This window comes from Arachis hypogaea, chromosome 12, assembly GCF_003086295.3.
Source record: "Arachis hypogaea cultivar Tifrunner chromosome 12, arahy.Tifrunner.gnm2.J5K5, whole genome shotgun sequence".
NCBI classification, from domain to species: domain Eukaryota; kingdom Viridiplantae; phylum Streptophyta; class Magnoliopsida; order Fabales; family Fabaceae; genus Arachis; species Arachis hypogaea.
The window spans coordinates 54683024-54700641 of NC_092047.1; the positions used below are offsets into that span (position 1 = coordinate 54683024).

Here is a 17618-nt window from a genome sequence, read left to right on the forward strand (position 1 = left end):
GTTGAGAGACAAATTTCCGTGCATCAAGTTTATGGCGCCGTTGCTGGGGATTGATTTTGTATCAACAATGATTAAATTAGTGGATAACTAGATTGAGCATTTGTTTTTATTTTGTTTGATTTAAGTTCATTTGAGTAATTTACTTTCGGGTTAGCTATTTTCTTCCCTTTCCCCTACCCATTTTCTTAGTTGTTTACAATTCAGTCACTAACCCACTAACTGTTTGATATATTGCATCACTCACATTAACAGTATTTCTGTAGAAATTACTGTCTGTATCTATCTCTCTTGCTTTTGCTTTGTTGGTTGTATGACAGGTAGAAGAACCGGGGCTTCAACTTCCTTTGATTCTGAACCTGAGAGGACCTTTCTTAGATTAATGAGGGAAGCAAGAGGAAAGAGAGTAGTTGGTGCTGAGGAAGAGGAAGAGTACTTTGAACCAGACATGGAGGAGAATATGGAGAACCATCATGAAGAAGAGGCTCACAACCATGGCAGAAAAGGTCTAGCGCATCAGGTTGGACAAGAGAGAAGAGTTCTGGGTTCTTACATCAACCCAAACCCAGGAAACTGTGGAAGTAGTAGCCAAAGGCCAACCATACATGCCAATAACTTTGAACTAAAGCCACAGCTCATCACCCTTGTTCAGAACAATTGTTCATTCGGAGGAAGTGTCCAAGAAGACCCCAATCAACATCAAACCACTTTCCTGAGGATATGCGATATTGTAAAGTCTAATGGTGTTCATCCTGACACCTATAGACTACTTCTGTTTCCCTTCTCACTCAAGGACAAAGCATCTAAGTGGCTGGAATCCTTTCCAAAGGAGAGTTTAGCAACCTGCGAAGATGTGGTGAACAAGTTCTTGGCAAGATTCTATCCTCCTCAACGGATCAACAGGTTGAGAGCTGAGGTACAAACATTCAGGCAGCAGGATGGTGAGACTCTATATGAAGCATGGGAGAGGTTTAAAGACTTGACAAGAAGATGCCCGCCAGATATGTTCAATGAATGGGTATAGTTGCACATCTTCTATGAAGGCCTTTCGTATGAATCAAAGAAGGCAGTAGACCACTCATCTGGGGGATCTCTGAACAAGAAAAAGACCATTGAAGAAGTCATAGATGTCATTGAGACTGTAGCAGAGAATGACTACTTCTATGCTTCTGAAAGAGGCAATACTAGAGGAGTGATGGAGCTGAACAATGTGGATGCACTGCTAGCTCAAAACAAGATGATTACCAAGCAATTAGCTGACCTCACCAAGAAGATGGAGAGGAATCAAGTAGCAGCAATCACCACTTCAGCAGTAACCCAAGAAGAAGTGAATGAAGAAGCAGAGGGTGATCAGGAACAAGCCAACTACATTGGAAATTCACCTAGGCAGAACCATGACCCATACTCCAAAACATATAATCCTGGTTGGAGGAACCACCCAAACTTTGGGTGGGGAAATCAACAAGACCAAGGCCAAGATCAGAGACGTCCCAACCCCAACAACACAGCTCACCAACATGCCATACAGAGACCATATCAGCACCCACCTAACAACCTTTTTCAACATCCATATCAAAACCAAACTAGCCATTCTCATCCCTCCAATCTCAACTCACCATCACCATCCAAGGATAGACTCTCAAAGATTGAGACCCTACTCGAGAGCATATGTAAGGAGATTCAAGATAACAAGGTGTTCAAAGAGGAGGTGTGAGCCAATATCAAGAATCAGGGAGACACCATCAAGAGGCTGGAAATTCAAGTGGGATACCTATCTGAGAAGATTCCCAAACCTACTGATAGCTTCCCAAGTGACACAGAGAAAAATCCGAGAGGTGAAGCAAAGAAAGTCAGATGGGAAGATTGTAAGATGGTTACTATAAGTGATAAGGAGACTGAGGAAGAGCCGAACAAACCATCAGAACAACCTGAAGATACATCAGCAGGAAAGCAGGAAGAGAATCATCAAGAAACCACAATTACACAGAAGGAGCTGTTGAGACTCTATGCACCCTTTCCCCAATTACTCAATGGTGGTGTAGAGAAGAGAATATACTCAAGGTTTCTTGACATATTTGCATCTCTCCATATAAACATACCATTCATCAAGGCCCTCCAACAAAATCCCTCATACATTAAGTACATGAAGGAGCTGCTGACCAGGAAAAGCTCACTCAAGGGAGGACAAACCATAGTGATGAATAAGGAGTGCAGCGCCCTCATTCAACCAGAGCTGCCTACAAAAAGGAAAGACCCAGGGAGTTTTCACATCCCCTGTGCCATAGGAGAAACAATGTTCGATAAAGGACTCTGTGATCTGAGAGCAAGCATCAACTTAATGCCTTTATCCCTTATGAAGAGGCTGCAAATCAATGAGCTGATACCCACAGACGTAGTCATCAGGCTGGCGGACAAAACTCAAAAACAAGCAATAGGAGTGGTTGAAAATGTGCTGGTGAAGGTTGGGAACTACTTCCTTCCCACAGACTTTGTCATACTGGAAATGGAAGAAAGTCATCTTCACCCAATCATATTGGGAAGACCATTCTTAGCTACAGCCAGAGCGCTCATAGATGTGGAGTGAGGAGAGCTAATACTGAGGGTACATGATGAACAACTCACCTTCAATGTCTTCAAACCCTCACAAGAAGCAAGTCAGGAAGGCAAGGAACTAAGGACAGAGCATGACATAGCAATGGTGGGAGAAACAAGCATTGAGGCACAAGCTGTACACTTAGGAATTCCTTTGGGTGATGAACAAAATAATCAGCAGCTGTCACAGCTAAAGGAAATTCAAGTAGAGCCAAAACCACCAGAATTACATGGGACCAGCAACAAAATCCCCCTAGGAAAAGAGACCACAAAGAGCAGGATAATAGCAAAAGAAACAAAGAAGAAGATACCAAGGAGATGGAGGAACAAAAAGATCCCTACAGAAGTTTTCTCTCCAGGGGATAAAGTGATCTCAGCTTACTTCCTAGATATCCCACCTCATCTCCCCACCATCCCATCTCAGTTACCTAAGGTTTTCACCATCAACAAAGTTCTCTCCCTAGAACATGTAGAGATCATTGATGAAGCCAATGAATATAGGTTTACTGCAAGGGGGGAAGATTTGAAGCATTACCAACCACCCTGACAAAGGAAGAACGTCAAGCTAGTGACGCTAAAGAAGCGCTTCATGGGAGGCAACCCATGTTTTACATACTTTTAAAGTAGTTAATAAAGCAAAGTTCATGGATCGCAAATCAACTTTGACATATCCCTGAATAACTCTTTTGATGCAACATATAGTGAAGAACAAGTTTGGTGTTCAAGGCACACTAAGAGGACATGAATGCAACTCATAGCATGTCACTCTTAGCACCTTGAACAAATCATCTTACACCACATTGCCACAAACTAAGTTTGGTGTCACCAAGGTTGCATATATAGAAATTTAATTAGTCAGTTGGTTTGCATTTGTGAATAGCACTTAGTAGTTAACAACAAAAATTTTTAAAAAGTAGTTACTCTTTCTTGTCTTTTAAATCTTGCCGCCACTTCCCACAATTTTAATTTTTCTTTTATTTTGTAGGAGGATTGGTGGGAAAATTGAAGGGTTCGGCTACCACAAAAGGAGAGGACTATACACATGTCTCCAGGGGGATTGCATTGGAAATTGTTGCCATGCAACATTGGAAGGAGAACAAGCTTGGAAACTGAACCAACCCCATCATAAAGTTGATGATCCTTGTGCTCATCCCATGCAAAACCCCATCCGTCCATCACACAACCACCCCATCAATCCACACCTTTTATTTACTCATCATTTCCCTATATAAGTGATTCCTAGTCCATATTTCCCTTCACATTCCAGCAACCACTTCTTCAAACTTCTCACTCTCGAAGTATAATTCTTCAAGCTACACCCTATCCAAACCCAACCGAATTCCACCACTCATCACTAACCTCAACACCTTCACTTTTCAAAAATCACTCATGGCATCATCAAGCTCTAAAAGAAGAAAGGGGAAGGAGCCTATGGAGCAACACCCCTTTGATGAAAAGAAGTTTAGAACTTTTTACCATGCACTTCAATTTGGATGGATGGCTGATAAGGAGATCATATATGAACTAGGCTTTCAAGTCAAGAAAACTGAGTGCCCCAAAATCACAGAGAAGGTAGAAAAGAGAAGATGGGAGCTCCTCACCGATCCAGTCACCGCGAGGATAAATGCAATGCTCGTAAGAGAGTTTTACGCAAACGCAGTGAGGTATGATAGGAAAGAGGAATCTTTTATAAGCTTTGTAAGATGAGTAACTGTGGATTTTAGTCCCATGAGCATCATGAGGGTGTTGAAGCTACGAACCATACCATTCGAGAAAGAAAGCTATCAATCCCGAGTAGATGGTAGTCCTAATTATGACCAAATTGTGAAAGATATCTGCGTACAAGGAGTGGATTGGGTGAGAGATCCCAATGGGAAGCCCAAATTCATAAAAAGAGGTGATCTTACCCCTGAAGCAAAGGGGTGGTTCGAAATTGTAAGGAGATCCATCCTCCCTGCCAGAAACAATTCAGAGGTGAATCTTAAGAGAGCAACAATGGTGCAATGTATACTTAAGGGGGGAGAGATCAAGGTGCATGAACTCATAGCACAAGGCATTAGGAAGATGGCTGAGAAAAGTGATTCTGGGGGAAGGTTAGGCTATCCCAACACCATTTTCCGTCTGTGTGACAAGGCAGGGGTGGTGTTCGAAGATGAAAACTCCGAATGGATAAAAGTTGGTATCCCAATTACTGTCCGGCGTATGCATACTGTTGCATCTCCCCTACCCCAACGAAGGATAAGAAAGAGGCCAGTGCACCAAGTGGTAGAAGGACAGAACCTAGAGAAGCAAGCCCCTTTGGACATGCACCAATTATAGGAAGCCATTGATGGCTTATCTAGACAATACTTGGAAAATCAAGGGGCACAGAAAGAGCTTCACCTACAGTTGATAAACCGTCAAGAAGAGTCACTATCTAGATGGATGAATCAACAAGGGGAGTGGCAAAGACAATTGATCGAGCAGCAACTAGAGCAAGGAAAACAATGGGGAGAATCCTTCCACAGGTTGGAACAAAGGCAGGATCAACAACAAGAAGCCATCCAAAAGCTAATCAACATCCAAGCACATCAAGGTGCACACATACATGAAATGCATCGGAAACAATTAAAACAGGCAGAACTCTTCGACGAACACAGGGCGTTTTCAGAAGGAGTTTACATGAGACAGACTGGACACCAGGTGAACACTCAGGCCAGGCTCGGATACATAGTCGAACAACTGCCTATACTACATCCGGGAATCATAAGCTATGAAGAAGTGAAGGATGAATTAGCACGAGAAGAAAGAGAGAGGGTAGAAAAGAGTCATGAATCAGTAAGGAAGGCACTTGAAGATTGGAAAAAAGCTAGACTGGCATGTATGCAAGGAAGCACAAGTGGACACAAAGAGGACAAACAAGAAGGAGAGCGCGAACAACCCCATGAGTAAAAGGTGGTGGAGTTCCCTCATTGTTCCATCTTTCTTTTTCAAGTCTTTTAAATAAGGAAAATCATGTATGAAATAGAACATGCTTCCATAGTAGCTTATGAATTTTCAATTCTGTCTTTAAGTTTGTTTTTGCTTAGGTCTATGCTTGCTAGTCAAGTTGCCTGTTTTCATTTTCATCTTGCTTATTGTATGCTTGTCCTTTTAAGCTAAATAAAAAAAAAGAGATGTTATGAAAGACCAGAGTGATGTTCAAATTGTGGAGTAGGTTCTTAAATTTTTGGTGTAGTAATCACTTAGCTAAGTTGGTTCACCAATAAGGTGGGAAGGCAACTATCTGTCCTGAATCATATACTTGAAACACACCCCATGAGACTAGCTAAATAATAAGATCCTAATAAGAAAAAAGGAAAAAACAATAAGGGTTGAAAAAGAAAGAAAAGTTAATAAAGAATAAGGCTAGGCACCAAGGGCTTGAAACTTGAGGGATGTGTCTGTGGTGCTCTTGTACCAAGGATCTGCTTGGATGAATAAGTTCTTAGGAGTGCTTCATCACTTGGTAACTTAGGGTAACTAACCCGGGATTATCAACTGAAAATCCACTATCAAGAGCAACCTTGCTACAGAACATTTAGTAACCCAAAGAGGTGCTGGACACCAAGACCTCAAGGAAAGAAAATAACAAACCATGTGCCTGTGGTGTGCATGTATGGGGGAGAGAGACTTGAGGGAGTAAGTCCTTAGGGGTATTTCAACACCTAGCACCTTGAACTAACTGGTTCGGGAGTGTTGGCTGAAAGCTTATCTTAAAGAGTCGCCCCCTCACAGAACACTTAGCCTAAGGAAGAGATAAACCTTGGAAAGACAAAGGGATCAATAAATAAAAGCCTCAAAGGGTGCAATCAAGTGAGTATTCCAAGGCATGATAAAGGTCTGAAAGCCAGTAAAGGAATGAACCTAAGTTGCTATGCATGAAATCCCATAAAACCAAGAATATGACTTCCACAATAATGATTCATTCCTCTTGTCATTTCATTCATCATTCTCTTGTTCCAGTACTTGCTTAGGGACAAGCAAGCTTTAAGTTTGGTGTTGTGATGCCAGGGCATTTTGGCCAGTTTCACTGACCTTTTCTTTATGGTTTTAACGTAGTTTCATGCATTTTCTTAGGAAATAAGCAAGTTTTGGGTAAATAATCACTTACATCTATATTCAAGCAAACATTATGAATTTTACATGATTTCATGAGAATTATACATGAATTGAAGGACAAATTGAAAAATGCATGTCTCATAACTTGGATCAGAGCTTTGATGCACTTTATTGCTTGATTTCAGGATAAAGGAAGCAAGGAAGAACCACGTTAGCAGCCACGTTAGTCTAGCTAACGTGACCACTAACGTGGAATGAAGGCTAGCTTGCAACATTAATGAGAAAAGTGATTGCCAATAACGCCTTCGTGAGCCATCATAGCCCACGTTAGTCGCCACGTTAAGTATGTTAACGTGGAAGCTAACGTGGAAGAGAAGTAGAACTCCAACGTTAGTGGTAAAAGTAAGTGCCACTAACGTTCCAAAAGGGGAAATTGGCCACGTTAAGAGCCACGTTAACTTAGTTAACGTGAGCTATAACGTGGAAGAAGAAGATGATGCCAACGTTAGTGACACTCACCTTTGTCACTAACGTTGGACTAAGCCCATATTGGCTACGTTAAAAGCCACATTAACCTAGTTAACGTGGACTCTAACGTGGAGGGAGCAAGAATCACCAACATTAGTGACACTCACCTTTGTCACTAACGTTGGATTGAGCCATTATGAGCCTCGTTAGTTGCCACGTTAATTACATTAACGTGGAAGCTAACGTGGAGAAGAGGGATGATGAGCCAACATTAGTGACACTCACCTTTGTCACTAACGTTGGAGATGGCTATCAATACCACGTTAGAAGTCACGTTAACTTAGTTAACGTGAACTCTAACGTGGGACGTAGGGGCATTCTGAAGCGTTAGTGACAAAGGTAAGTGTCACTAACGCTCTCGAAGATTTGGCAAGCCTACGTTAAAGGCCACGTTAACTATTCTAACGTGAACTCTAACGTAGGGAGAAAGGGGTACTCTCAACGTTATTGAAAAAGGTAAACCCCAGTAACGTTTGCGAAGGGCTAAGGGTCAACGTTAGTGGTCACGGTAGTGCCACTAGCGTTGAAGTTAGCATGGACCACTTTGGGTTAGGAACGTTAGTGAAAAAGGTGATTGTCACTAACGTTCTCAACCCCACATTTTCACTTAACGTTATCACCACTAACGCCCTAAGCTAAAGTCCCTGCCTACTTCACACTTTCTCTGCAAGTAAAGCTGAGCCCACTGAAAAAGATAACTGCTTCAACTCAAGATCCAAAAGCCCATATCCAAGACTTGAAGAGCCAACTAGAAGATTAGAAGAGTAGTATAAATAGGGAGAGCTTTGAACTAGAAAGGGGGAGCTTTTGGGCATTATTAGAATTACTCTCTGTATTTTACTTTCTCTGCACTTCTAGTTTAAATTTCAGAATGTACTCTCCATCTTTGTTTTTGATTCCCAGAGTCATGAATAACTAAACCCCTTTCATTGGGTTAGGGAGCTCTGTTGTAATTTGATGGATCAATAATAGTTTTCATAATCCTTCTTCTTTCTTTTCTCTTGATTTTACTAGAAAGCTTTGAATCTTCATCCAATTGAGTAGTTATCATGGAAAAGAAGCTATTCATACTTGGATCTCTTCTGAACCTTGGAAAAGGGATGAAGAGATCATGCTAGAAATGTTTTCTCATGTTGGACCAAATTGGAGTTTGGACGGATATGGTGACATATAATTCTCCCAATACTTTGATTTGGAAATACATGTGGTATAATCAGTGACCACACTTCATCTCTTCTCATGAGCAATTAGACTAAGGAATTGGCTATTGATCTGATTTGAGAGATTGAATTACCAAGGAATCGGAATTCAATCACTTAAGATTGCCAAGGAGATCAATGAATGCATTGATTGAGGAAGAGATGAAAATAAACTTGATCTGGAGAATGCAACATCTCCTAAGCCCAATGAATTCCCCATTTCTGATCTTACCCATTTTCTTTACTTATTGCCATTTATTTTCATGCTAAACTTCCCTTCCCCATTGAAGATTCTGCAATTTACTTTCCGTCATTTATTTTCTGCTATTTACTTTCACGCCATTTAATTTTCTGCAATTCTCAACTCACTTTCTGCTTAGCTCAACTAGAACATTCTTCCAATTAAAGTTGCTTGACCAATCAATCCCTGTGGGATTCGACCTCACTCTACTGTGAGTTTTTACATGACGACAATATTTTATTCTGACTCTGAGAGATCATATTGACTTGCTAATTCAATATTTTATTCTGAGCCAATATGGCATTTAGAGTATCAATTTCAATAACTCCCTTCCTCTGAAGCGTCCCATTACTCATAGGATTTCTTTCAGAAGTGTACATGAACTGGTTATTTGCAACCATGTCAATGAGTTCTTGAGCTTCTGCAGGAGTTTTCTTTAGGTGAATGGATCCACCTGCAAAATGGTCCAATGACATTTTAGATAATTCAGGCACACCATCATAGAATATATCCAGGATGGTCCATTCTGAAAGCATGTCAAAAGGACACTTTTTAGTCAGTTCCTTGTATCTGTCCCAAGCTTCATAGAGGGATTCACCTTCTTTTTGTCTGAAGGTTTGAACATCCACTCTAAGCTTACTAAGCTTTTGAGGAGGAAAGAACTTGGCTAAGAAAGCCGTGACCAGCTTATCCCAAGAGTTCAGGCTATCTTTAGGTTGAGAGTCCAACCATATTCTAGCTCTGTCTCTCACAACAAATGGGAAAAGCATAAGCCTGTAGACCTCGGGGTTAACCTCATTGGTCTTAATAGTATCACAGATCTGCAAGAATTCAGTTAAGAACTGAAAGGGATCTTCGGATGGAAGTCCATGAAACTTGCAGTTCTGTTGCATCAGAGAAACTAATTGAGGTTTCAGCTCAAAATTGTTTGCTCCAATGGCAGGGATTGAGATGCTTCTTCCATGTAAATTGGAATTAGGTGCAGTAAAGTCACCAAGCATCTTCCTTGCATTGTTATTATTTTTGGCCATGTCTCCTTCTTTTTCGAAAATTTCTGTCAGATTTTCTCCAGAGAGTTGTGCTTTAGCTTCCCTTAGCTTCCTCTTCAGAGTTCTTTCAGGTTCAGGATCAGCTTCAATAAGAATGTTCTTATCCTTGTTCCTGCTCATATGAAAAAGAAGAAAACAGAAAAGAAAATTTGGAATCCTCTATGTCACAGTATAGAGATTCCTTTATGTGAGTAGAAGAAGAAAAGAAATTCGAAAACAAAAAGAGGGAGAGGGTTTGAATTTTTAAGAAGAAGAGAAGTGTTAGTAGATAAATAAATAATTAGGAGGAGGTGAGCGAGAAGAATTTTCGAAAATTAAAAAAAAAATAAAAATATTTAAAAATTAAATTTAAAATTCGAAAATTAAAAATGAAATTAAATTAAATTAAATTTTTAAGACAATTAGTTAATTAAAAAGGAATTTTGAAAAAGAGGGGAGGGATTTTCGAAAATTAGAGAGAGAATTAGTTAGGTAGTTTTGAAAAAGATAAGAATCAATCAAAAAGTCAAGTGGTTAATTGAAAAAGATTTGAAAATCAAATTTTGAAAAGATAAGAAATTAGAAAGATTTTGAAATTGATTTTGAAAAAGATGTGATTGAAATTTATTTTCAAAAAGATTTGAAAAATAAATTTAAAAAGATTTGATTTTGAGAATTAAAGTTGATTACTTGACTAACAAGAAACTAAAAGATTTTATTTTAAAATTTAAAGATTGAACCTTTCTTAATAGGCAAGTAACAAACTTAAAAATTTTTGAATCAATCATATTAATTGTTAGTAAAGATTTTGAAATTATGAAACAAAATAAGAAAAAGATTTTTGAAAATCAATTTGAAATTTTCGAAAATATGAAAGAAAAAATGAAAATGATTTGACTTTTGAAAAAGATTTGAAAAAGATAGAATTTTTTAAATTGAAAATTTGATTTGACTCATAAGAAACAATTAAATTTTTAAAACTTTTGACTAAATCAAATCAAATTTTCGAAAATTATGAGTGAGATAAGGAAAATATATTTTTTTGATTTTTAAATTTTTAATGATGAAAGAAAAAAACAATAAAGAGACTCAAAACATGAAAATTTTGGATCAAAACACATGATGCATGCAAGAACACTATGAGTGTCAAGATGAACACCAAGAACACTTTGAATGTCAAGATGAACACCAAGAACTTATTTTTGAAAATTTTTAAGAAAAGAAAAATATGCAAGACACCAAACTTAGAAATTTTCAATAATTAGACACTAACAAATTGAAAATGCATATGAAAAACAAGAAAAGATGCAAAACAAGAAATTTTAAAGATCAAACAAGAAGACTTACCAAGAACAACTTGAAGATCATGAAGAACAAGAAAGAAACTCAATGCATGTGTTCTTCGAAAATTTAAGAAAAGTTAAAAGCATGAAATTGACACCAAACTTACAATTAGACACTAGACTCAAATAAGAAACATCAAATTATTTTTGATTTTATGATTTTGTTAATTTTTTTTTTTCGAAAATTATTTTGGGAAAAACAAAAAAAAGAAGAATTTTTTTTTGTATTTTTCGAAAATAAGAAATAAAAAAGCTTAAAAATAAAATAAAATTACCTAATCTGAGCAACAAGATGAACCGTCAATTGTCCAAACTCAAACAATCCCCGGCAACGGCGCCAAAAACTTGGTGCGCGGAAATCGTGACGGTTCATTCCTTGGTAACGGCGCTGAAAACTTAATACGCACGTTCATAATCTTAGTTCTTTGTCACAACTTCGCACAACTAACCAGCAAGTGCACTGGGTCGTCCAAGTAATAAACCTTACGTGAGTAAGGGTCGATCCCACGAAGATTGTCGGCTTGAAGCAAGCTATGGTCATCTTGTAAATCTCAGTCAGGTGGATTTAATCGATTATGGTGAATTGATAATTAAAATATAAATAAAACGTAAAATAAAAATAGTGATACTTATGTAATTCATTGGTGAGAATTTCAGATAAGCGTATAGAGATACGTTCATTCCTCCTGAACCTCTGCTTTCCTATTGTCTTCATCCAATCATTCATACTCCTTTCTATGGCAAGCTGTATGTTAGGCAAAACCGTTGTCAATGGCTACATCCTATCCTCTCAGTGAAAATGGTCCAATGCACTGTCACTGCATGGCTAATCATCTGTCGGTTCTCGATCATACTGGAATAGGATCCATTGATCCTTTTGCGTCTGTCACTACACCCAGCACTCGCGAGTTTGAAGCTCGTCGCAGCCATCCCTTCCCAGATCCTACTCGGAATACCACAGACAAGGTTTAGACTTTCCGGATCTCAAGAATGGCCGTCCATGGATTCTAACTTATATTACAAAGACTCTGATTAAGGAATCCCAGAGATACTCATTCAATATAAGGTAGAACGGAAGTGGTTGTCAGGCACGTGTTCATTGGTTGGGAATGATGATGACTGTCATGATCATCACATTCATATTGAGGTGCGAATGAATATCTTAGAATCGGAATAAGCTTGAATTGAATAGAGAAACAATAGTACTTTGTATTAATTCATGAGGAACAGCAGAGCTCCACACCTTAATCTATGGTGTGTAGAAACTCTACCGTTGAAAATACATAAGAACAAGGTCCAGGCATGGCCGAATGGCCAGCCTCCCAAGGAGGGTTCAATCATCAAAACATGATCAAAATATGTTCCGAAGATGTAAATACAATAGTAAAAAGTCCTATTTATGCTAAACTAGTTACTAGGGTTTACAAAGATAAGTAAATGATGCAGAAATCCACTTCCGGGGCCCACTTGGTGTGTGCTTGGGCTGAGCATGGAGCTTTATACGTGTAGAGGCTTCTCTTGGAGTTGAATTCCAGTTTGTAACCTGTTTCTGGCGTTTAACTCCACTTTGCAACCTGTTTCTCGCGTTTAACTCCAGAATGCAGCATGGAACTGGCGTTGAACGCCAATTTGCATCATGTAAACTCGGGAAAAGTATGGACTATTATATATTGCTGGAAAGCCCTGGATGTCTAATTTCCAACGCAATTGAGAGCGTGCCATTTGGAGTTCTGTAGCTCCATAAAATCCACTTTGAGTGCAAGGAGGTCAGAATCCAGCAGCATCTGCAGTCCTTCTTCAATCTCTGAATCTGATTTTTGCTCAAGTCCCTCAATTTCAGCCAGAAATTACCTGAAATCACAGAAAAACACACAAACTCATAGTAAAGTCTAGAAATGTGATTTTTAATTAAAAACTAATAAAAATATACTAAAAACTAACTAAATCATACTGAAAACTATGTAAAAATAATGCCAAAAAGCGTATAAATTATCCGCTCATCATATCTCTACGGCATGAGTCTCTAAACTCCATTGTTGGGGGTGAGGAGCTCTGCTGTGTCTCGATAAATTAATTTAATTATTTCTGTTTTCTATTCAAACACGCTTGTTTCTATCTAAGATGTTCATTCGCTCTTCAATATGATGAATGTGATGATCCGTGACACTCATCACCATTCTCAATCTATGAACGCATGCCTGACAACCACTTCCGTTCTACCTTCGATTGAATGAGTATCTCTTGGATTCCTTAATCAGAATCTTCATGGTATAAGCTAGAATCCATTGGCAGCATTCTTGAGAATCCAGAAAGTCTAAACCTTGTCTGTGGTATTCCGAGTAGGATTCAGGGTTTGAATGACTGTGACGAGCTTCAAACTCACAAGGGTTGGGCGTAGTGACAGACGCAAAAGGATAAATGGATCCTATTCCAGCATAAGTTAGAACCAACAGATGATTAGCCGTGCGGTGACAGCGTATCTGAGACCATTTTCACTGAGAGGATGGATGGTAGCCATTGACAACGGTGATCCACCAACACACAGCTTGCCATAGGAGGAACCTTGCGTGCGTGAAGAAGAAGACAGGGGGAAAGCAGAGATTCAGAAGATAAAGCATCTCCAAAACTCCAACATATTCTCCATTACTGCATAACAAGTATTTATTTCATGCTCTTTTATTTTTCGCAATTCAAACTAATAATCATAATTAATCTCCTGACTAAGATTTACAAGAAAACCATAGATTGCTTCAAGCCAACAATCTCCGCGGGATCGACCCTTACTCACATAAGGTATTACTTGGATGACCTAGTGCACTTGATGGTTAGTTGTGTGGAGTTGTGAAAAGTGAGAATCACAATTTCGTGCACCACTTGGGAAAGATACAAGCAGTTGATCAGAAGGTGTCCTTCTGGCATGCTTTCAGAATGGAGCATCATATGCATATTCTATCATGGTCTGTTTGAACTGTCCAATATGTCATTGGACAACTCTGCTGGTGAATCTCTTCATCTGAAGAAGACGCCTGAAGAAGCTCAGGAACTCATTAAAATGGTTGCAAATAACCAGTTCATGTACACTTCTGAAAGGAATCCTGTGAATAATGGGACAACTCAGAAGAAAGGAGTTCTTGAGATCGATACTCTGAATGCCATATTGGCACAGAACAAAATATTGACTCAGCAAGTCAATATGATTTCTCAGAGTCTGTTTGGAATGCAAGCTGCAACAGGCAGTACTAAGGAAGCTTCCTCTGAAGAAGAAGCTTATGATCCTGAGAATCTTGGAATGGAAGAAGTGAATTACATGAGAGATTCCGATGGAAACACTTACAATCCTTCATGGAGGAATCATCATAACCTCTCATGGAAGGATCAACAGAAGCCTAATCAAGGCTTCAACAATAAAAATGGTGGAAGAAATAGGTTTAGCAATAGCAAACCTTTTCCATCATCTTCTCAGCAACAAACAGAGAACTCTGAGCAAAGTCTTTCTGGCCTATAGTCTCTGATCTATCTAAGATCACACTAAGTTTAAGTTTCATGAATGAAACAAGATCCTCCATTAGGAATTTGGAGGCACAAGTGGATCAGCTGGGTAAGAGAATTACTGAAACTCCTCCTAGCACTCTGATAAACCCACATTTTATGATATATTTTGTGCTTAATTTGAGTGATTTATTCAATCCTTCACCCACTTATTCATATTAATTGCATGGTTTTACTTCTCCTTCCTTATTATGTGATGTATGTGAAAAACATGTTTCCTATGCTTTAAAATTAATTATTTTAATTACTTTTTATTTCCATTCGATGCCGTGATTAGTGTGTTGAGTAGTTTCAGATCTTCTAAGGCAAGAATGACTCAAAGGATGGAAAGGAAACATACAAAAATGGAAAGAAAGCACAAAACGGAGTCCTTGAAGAAACTGGCATCCGCGCGATCGCATGGACGACGCGATCGCGTGCCAAGCGCGAATCAACAGCGATGCGGCTGCATGACTAACGCGACCGCGCGCCTTAAGCAGAACGTATGACGCGGTCGCATGACTGACGCGACCGCGTGGCAAGGAAAAGCTCCGAACGACGCGACCACGTGACCCACGCGGACGCGTGACAGAGGCCACGCACCAGAAATTGCAGAAAATGCTCCCAGCGATTTTTGAAGCCCTTTTTGGTCCAAATCCAAGTCCAGAAGGCATAGACCAGAGGTTATGAAGTGAGGGAATGCATCCATTCAGGGAGAGCACGCCAATTTAGTTACTTTCCATGATTTAGATCTAGTTTTGAGAGAGGTGCTCTCCTCTCTCTTTCATAGGATTTAGGACTTCTCTTAGTTTTAGGAGTGACTCTCAATCCCAGGTTCTTTATTTTTATTTATTCTTCTAATTTAGTTTATGAACTCTTCATGTTAGATTATAATTTCCCTTATTAATGTTATTTGAGGTATTTCAATTCATGATTGCTTTCTTTAATTTATGTTATTGTTGCTTTACATCTGAAGGCATTTTTATTCCAGCAAATTTACTTTTTCCTCTTTTGGTCTTGGTTAAGAAAGTAGTAACTCAGGAGTTATCTTATCTCAACATAATTGATAACTGTTATCATTGCTAATTGAACTGAGCTTTGATGACAAGTCATCTTAGCCTATTTTCACTATTCTTTTTCTTTTGTTTTCAATTGATTTTATGCACTTTCTTAAGCCATAAGCAAGCCAATTGGGTAGATTTCCATGTTTCTTTTGATTCAATCAACCATAGATGAATTAATGCACTTTCATGAGATTTTGTGCTATAATTGTCATATATTATGAAAGAAACATAATCTCATGATTTGGGGCATAGCTTTGATTGTTTTGATTGATTGATGATAGGTGAAAAGAGTTTTGAAGAAGGTTGAAGAAAGCCGGAATGGCTAGGAGCAAGAGAGAACAAAAAGCTTGAGCCAAAGTTTGCCTCAAACTTTAGCTCAAACTTTTGGAAGAGTTGAAAACACCCCAGAGGAAAATGTTTGAGCCAACGTTTGCCTCAAACTTTTTGGCAAACGTTGGCATCACAAAACCAACACCCTGGAGGAGAAAAGCTTGCACCCAACGTTTGCCTCAAGCTTTTTGGCAAACGTTGGCACCACACATATACACAAGGGGACCAACGTTTGGCCTAAAGTTTGACCTCAAACTTTAGCCCAAACATTGGTAGCAGCAAATGAGGGCAGCTGGTATAAAAAGTTTGAGTAAAAGTTTGCCTCAAACTTTTACTCAAGCTTTTATGATTCTTGGCCCGGTTCACAATGGGTTTCTCTCCAACTCCAAGAGCAATCATCAGAGGCTTTTATCAACCCAATTCCATCAAGTTCAAAGGCCCAATTCAAGGCTTGAAGACCATTTGAAGAAAGTGTATAAATAGCTTAGGATTTAAGTTTTAGGAGAGCTTTTCCTTTTACTTTTGCTGAGTAGTTTTTGGAGAGCTTTTGGTTTTGAGTTGTTTGGAGTTTCTGAGTTTCGGAGTAGGAGAATTGAATTCTCTTCCTCTTAGTTTTCTTGTTTTCAATTTCAATTTCAATTACATTTGTCTTGGATCTTGGGTTGGAGAATTGAAGGAATTCTGTTTCAATCTCATCCTGATATCTCTCTGTTTTCTTTGCTGCATAATTGAATTTAAATTTCTGTTCATTGTCACTTCTTCTACTCATTCTGCTATTTACTTTTCTCTATTTCTTGCAATTGAATTCTACATTTGGATCTAGGAAGGCATAGAGATCTAGACTCGGTTATCTAGTCTCTTGGGTCCTGAGATCTGGAGTTTGCATTTTAAATTCTCTGTTTAAAGCTTATCAAGTTCATTTACATTTCCGTTTTAGATCCGGTTCAATTCAAGTCACTTTCTACTTGTCTGATTAATGCAATTTACTTTTCCTTGTTTAAATTTTGCAAATCCACTTCTCAATTCCCTTTACAATTCAAGCCATTTACATTTCTTGCACTTTAAGATTCTGCAATTTACATTTCTTGCATTCTAAGTTTCTGCCATTTAATTTCTTGCTCTTTAAGATTCAGCACATTTACCTTCTCTGCTCTTTAAGTTACTGCAATTGTCCCTCTCCCTTTTAATTTCATGCAATTTAGCTTCTGTCGAATACAAACCACTCAAATCAACTCTTGATTCACTTGACTAAATCAACCACTAAACTAAAATTGCTCAATCCTTCAATCCCTGTGGGATCGACCTCACTCCCGTGAGTTTTATTACTTGATGCGACCCGGTGCACTTGCCGGTGAGTTTTGTGTGTTAGGAATTCGTTTTCCGAAAATACACATCAAGTTTCAATAATCCCAACCTTTTCTTAGAAAATAAATAGGATTCGACTATCAAACTAATTAGTCCCTTGACTTTCCTTTACTTTAGTAAAGGTTGACTAAGTGAAATTAAGATTCAACTTTCATTGTTGTTGATAAGAATAACTAAGTCTGGACTTCCAATTTCTCATACCTTGCCAAAAGTTTGCTTTACAGTTATTTATTTATTTTAATTGCCATTTAATTTACCCGCCATTAAGTTACTTGTTCCTCATTCTTGAAACCCCAATTTACAATCTCCATAACCAATAATAA

At 38.7% G+C, this 17618-nt stretch overlaps 2 non-coding genes across 2 annotated transcripts; one reads left to right on the forward strand and one right to left on the reverse strand.

Moving 5' to 3' along the window:
* Positions 1 to 898: 898 nt before the first annotated feature.
* LOC112732191 (small nucleolar RNA R71) lies at positions 899 to 1005 on the reverse strand. The gene has a single exon (XR_003167927.1). It is a non-coding gene; the product is annotated as a small nucleolar RNA R71 (small nucleolar RNA).
* Positions 1006 to 9167: 8162 nt separating this feature from the next.
* Positions 9168 to 9275, forward strand: LOC112731009 (small nucleolar RNA R71). The gene has a single exon (XR_003166805.1). It is a non-coding gene; the product is annotated as a small nucleolar RNA R71 (small nucleolar RNA).
* Positions 9276 to 17618: the final 8343 nt, after the last annotated feature.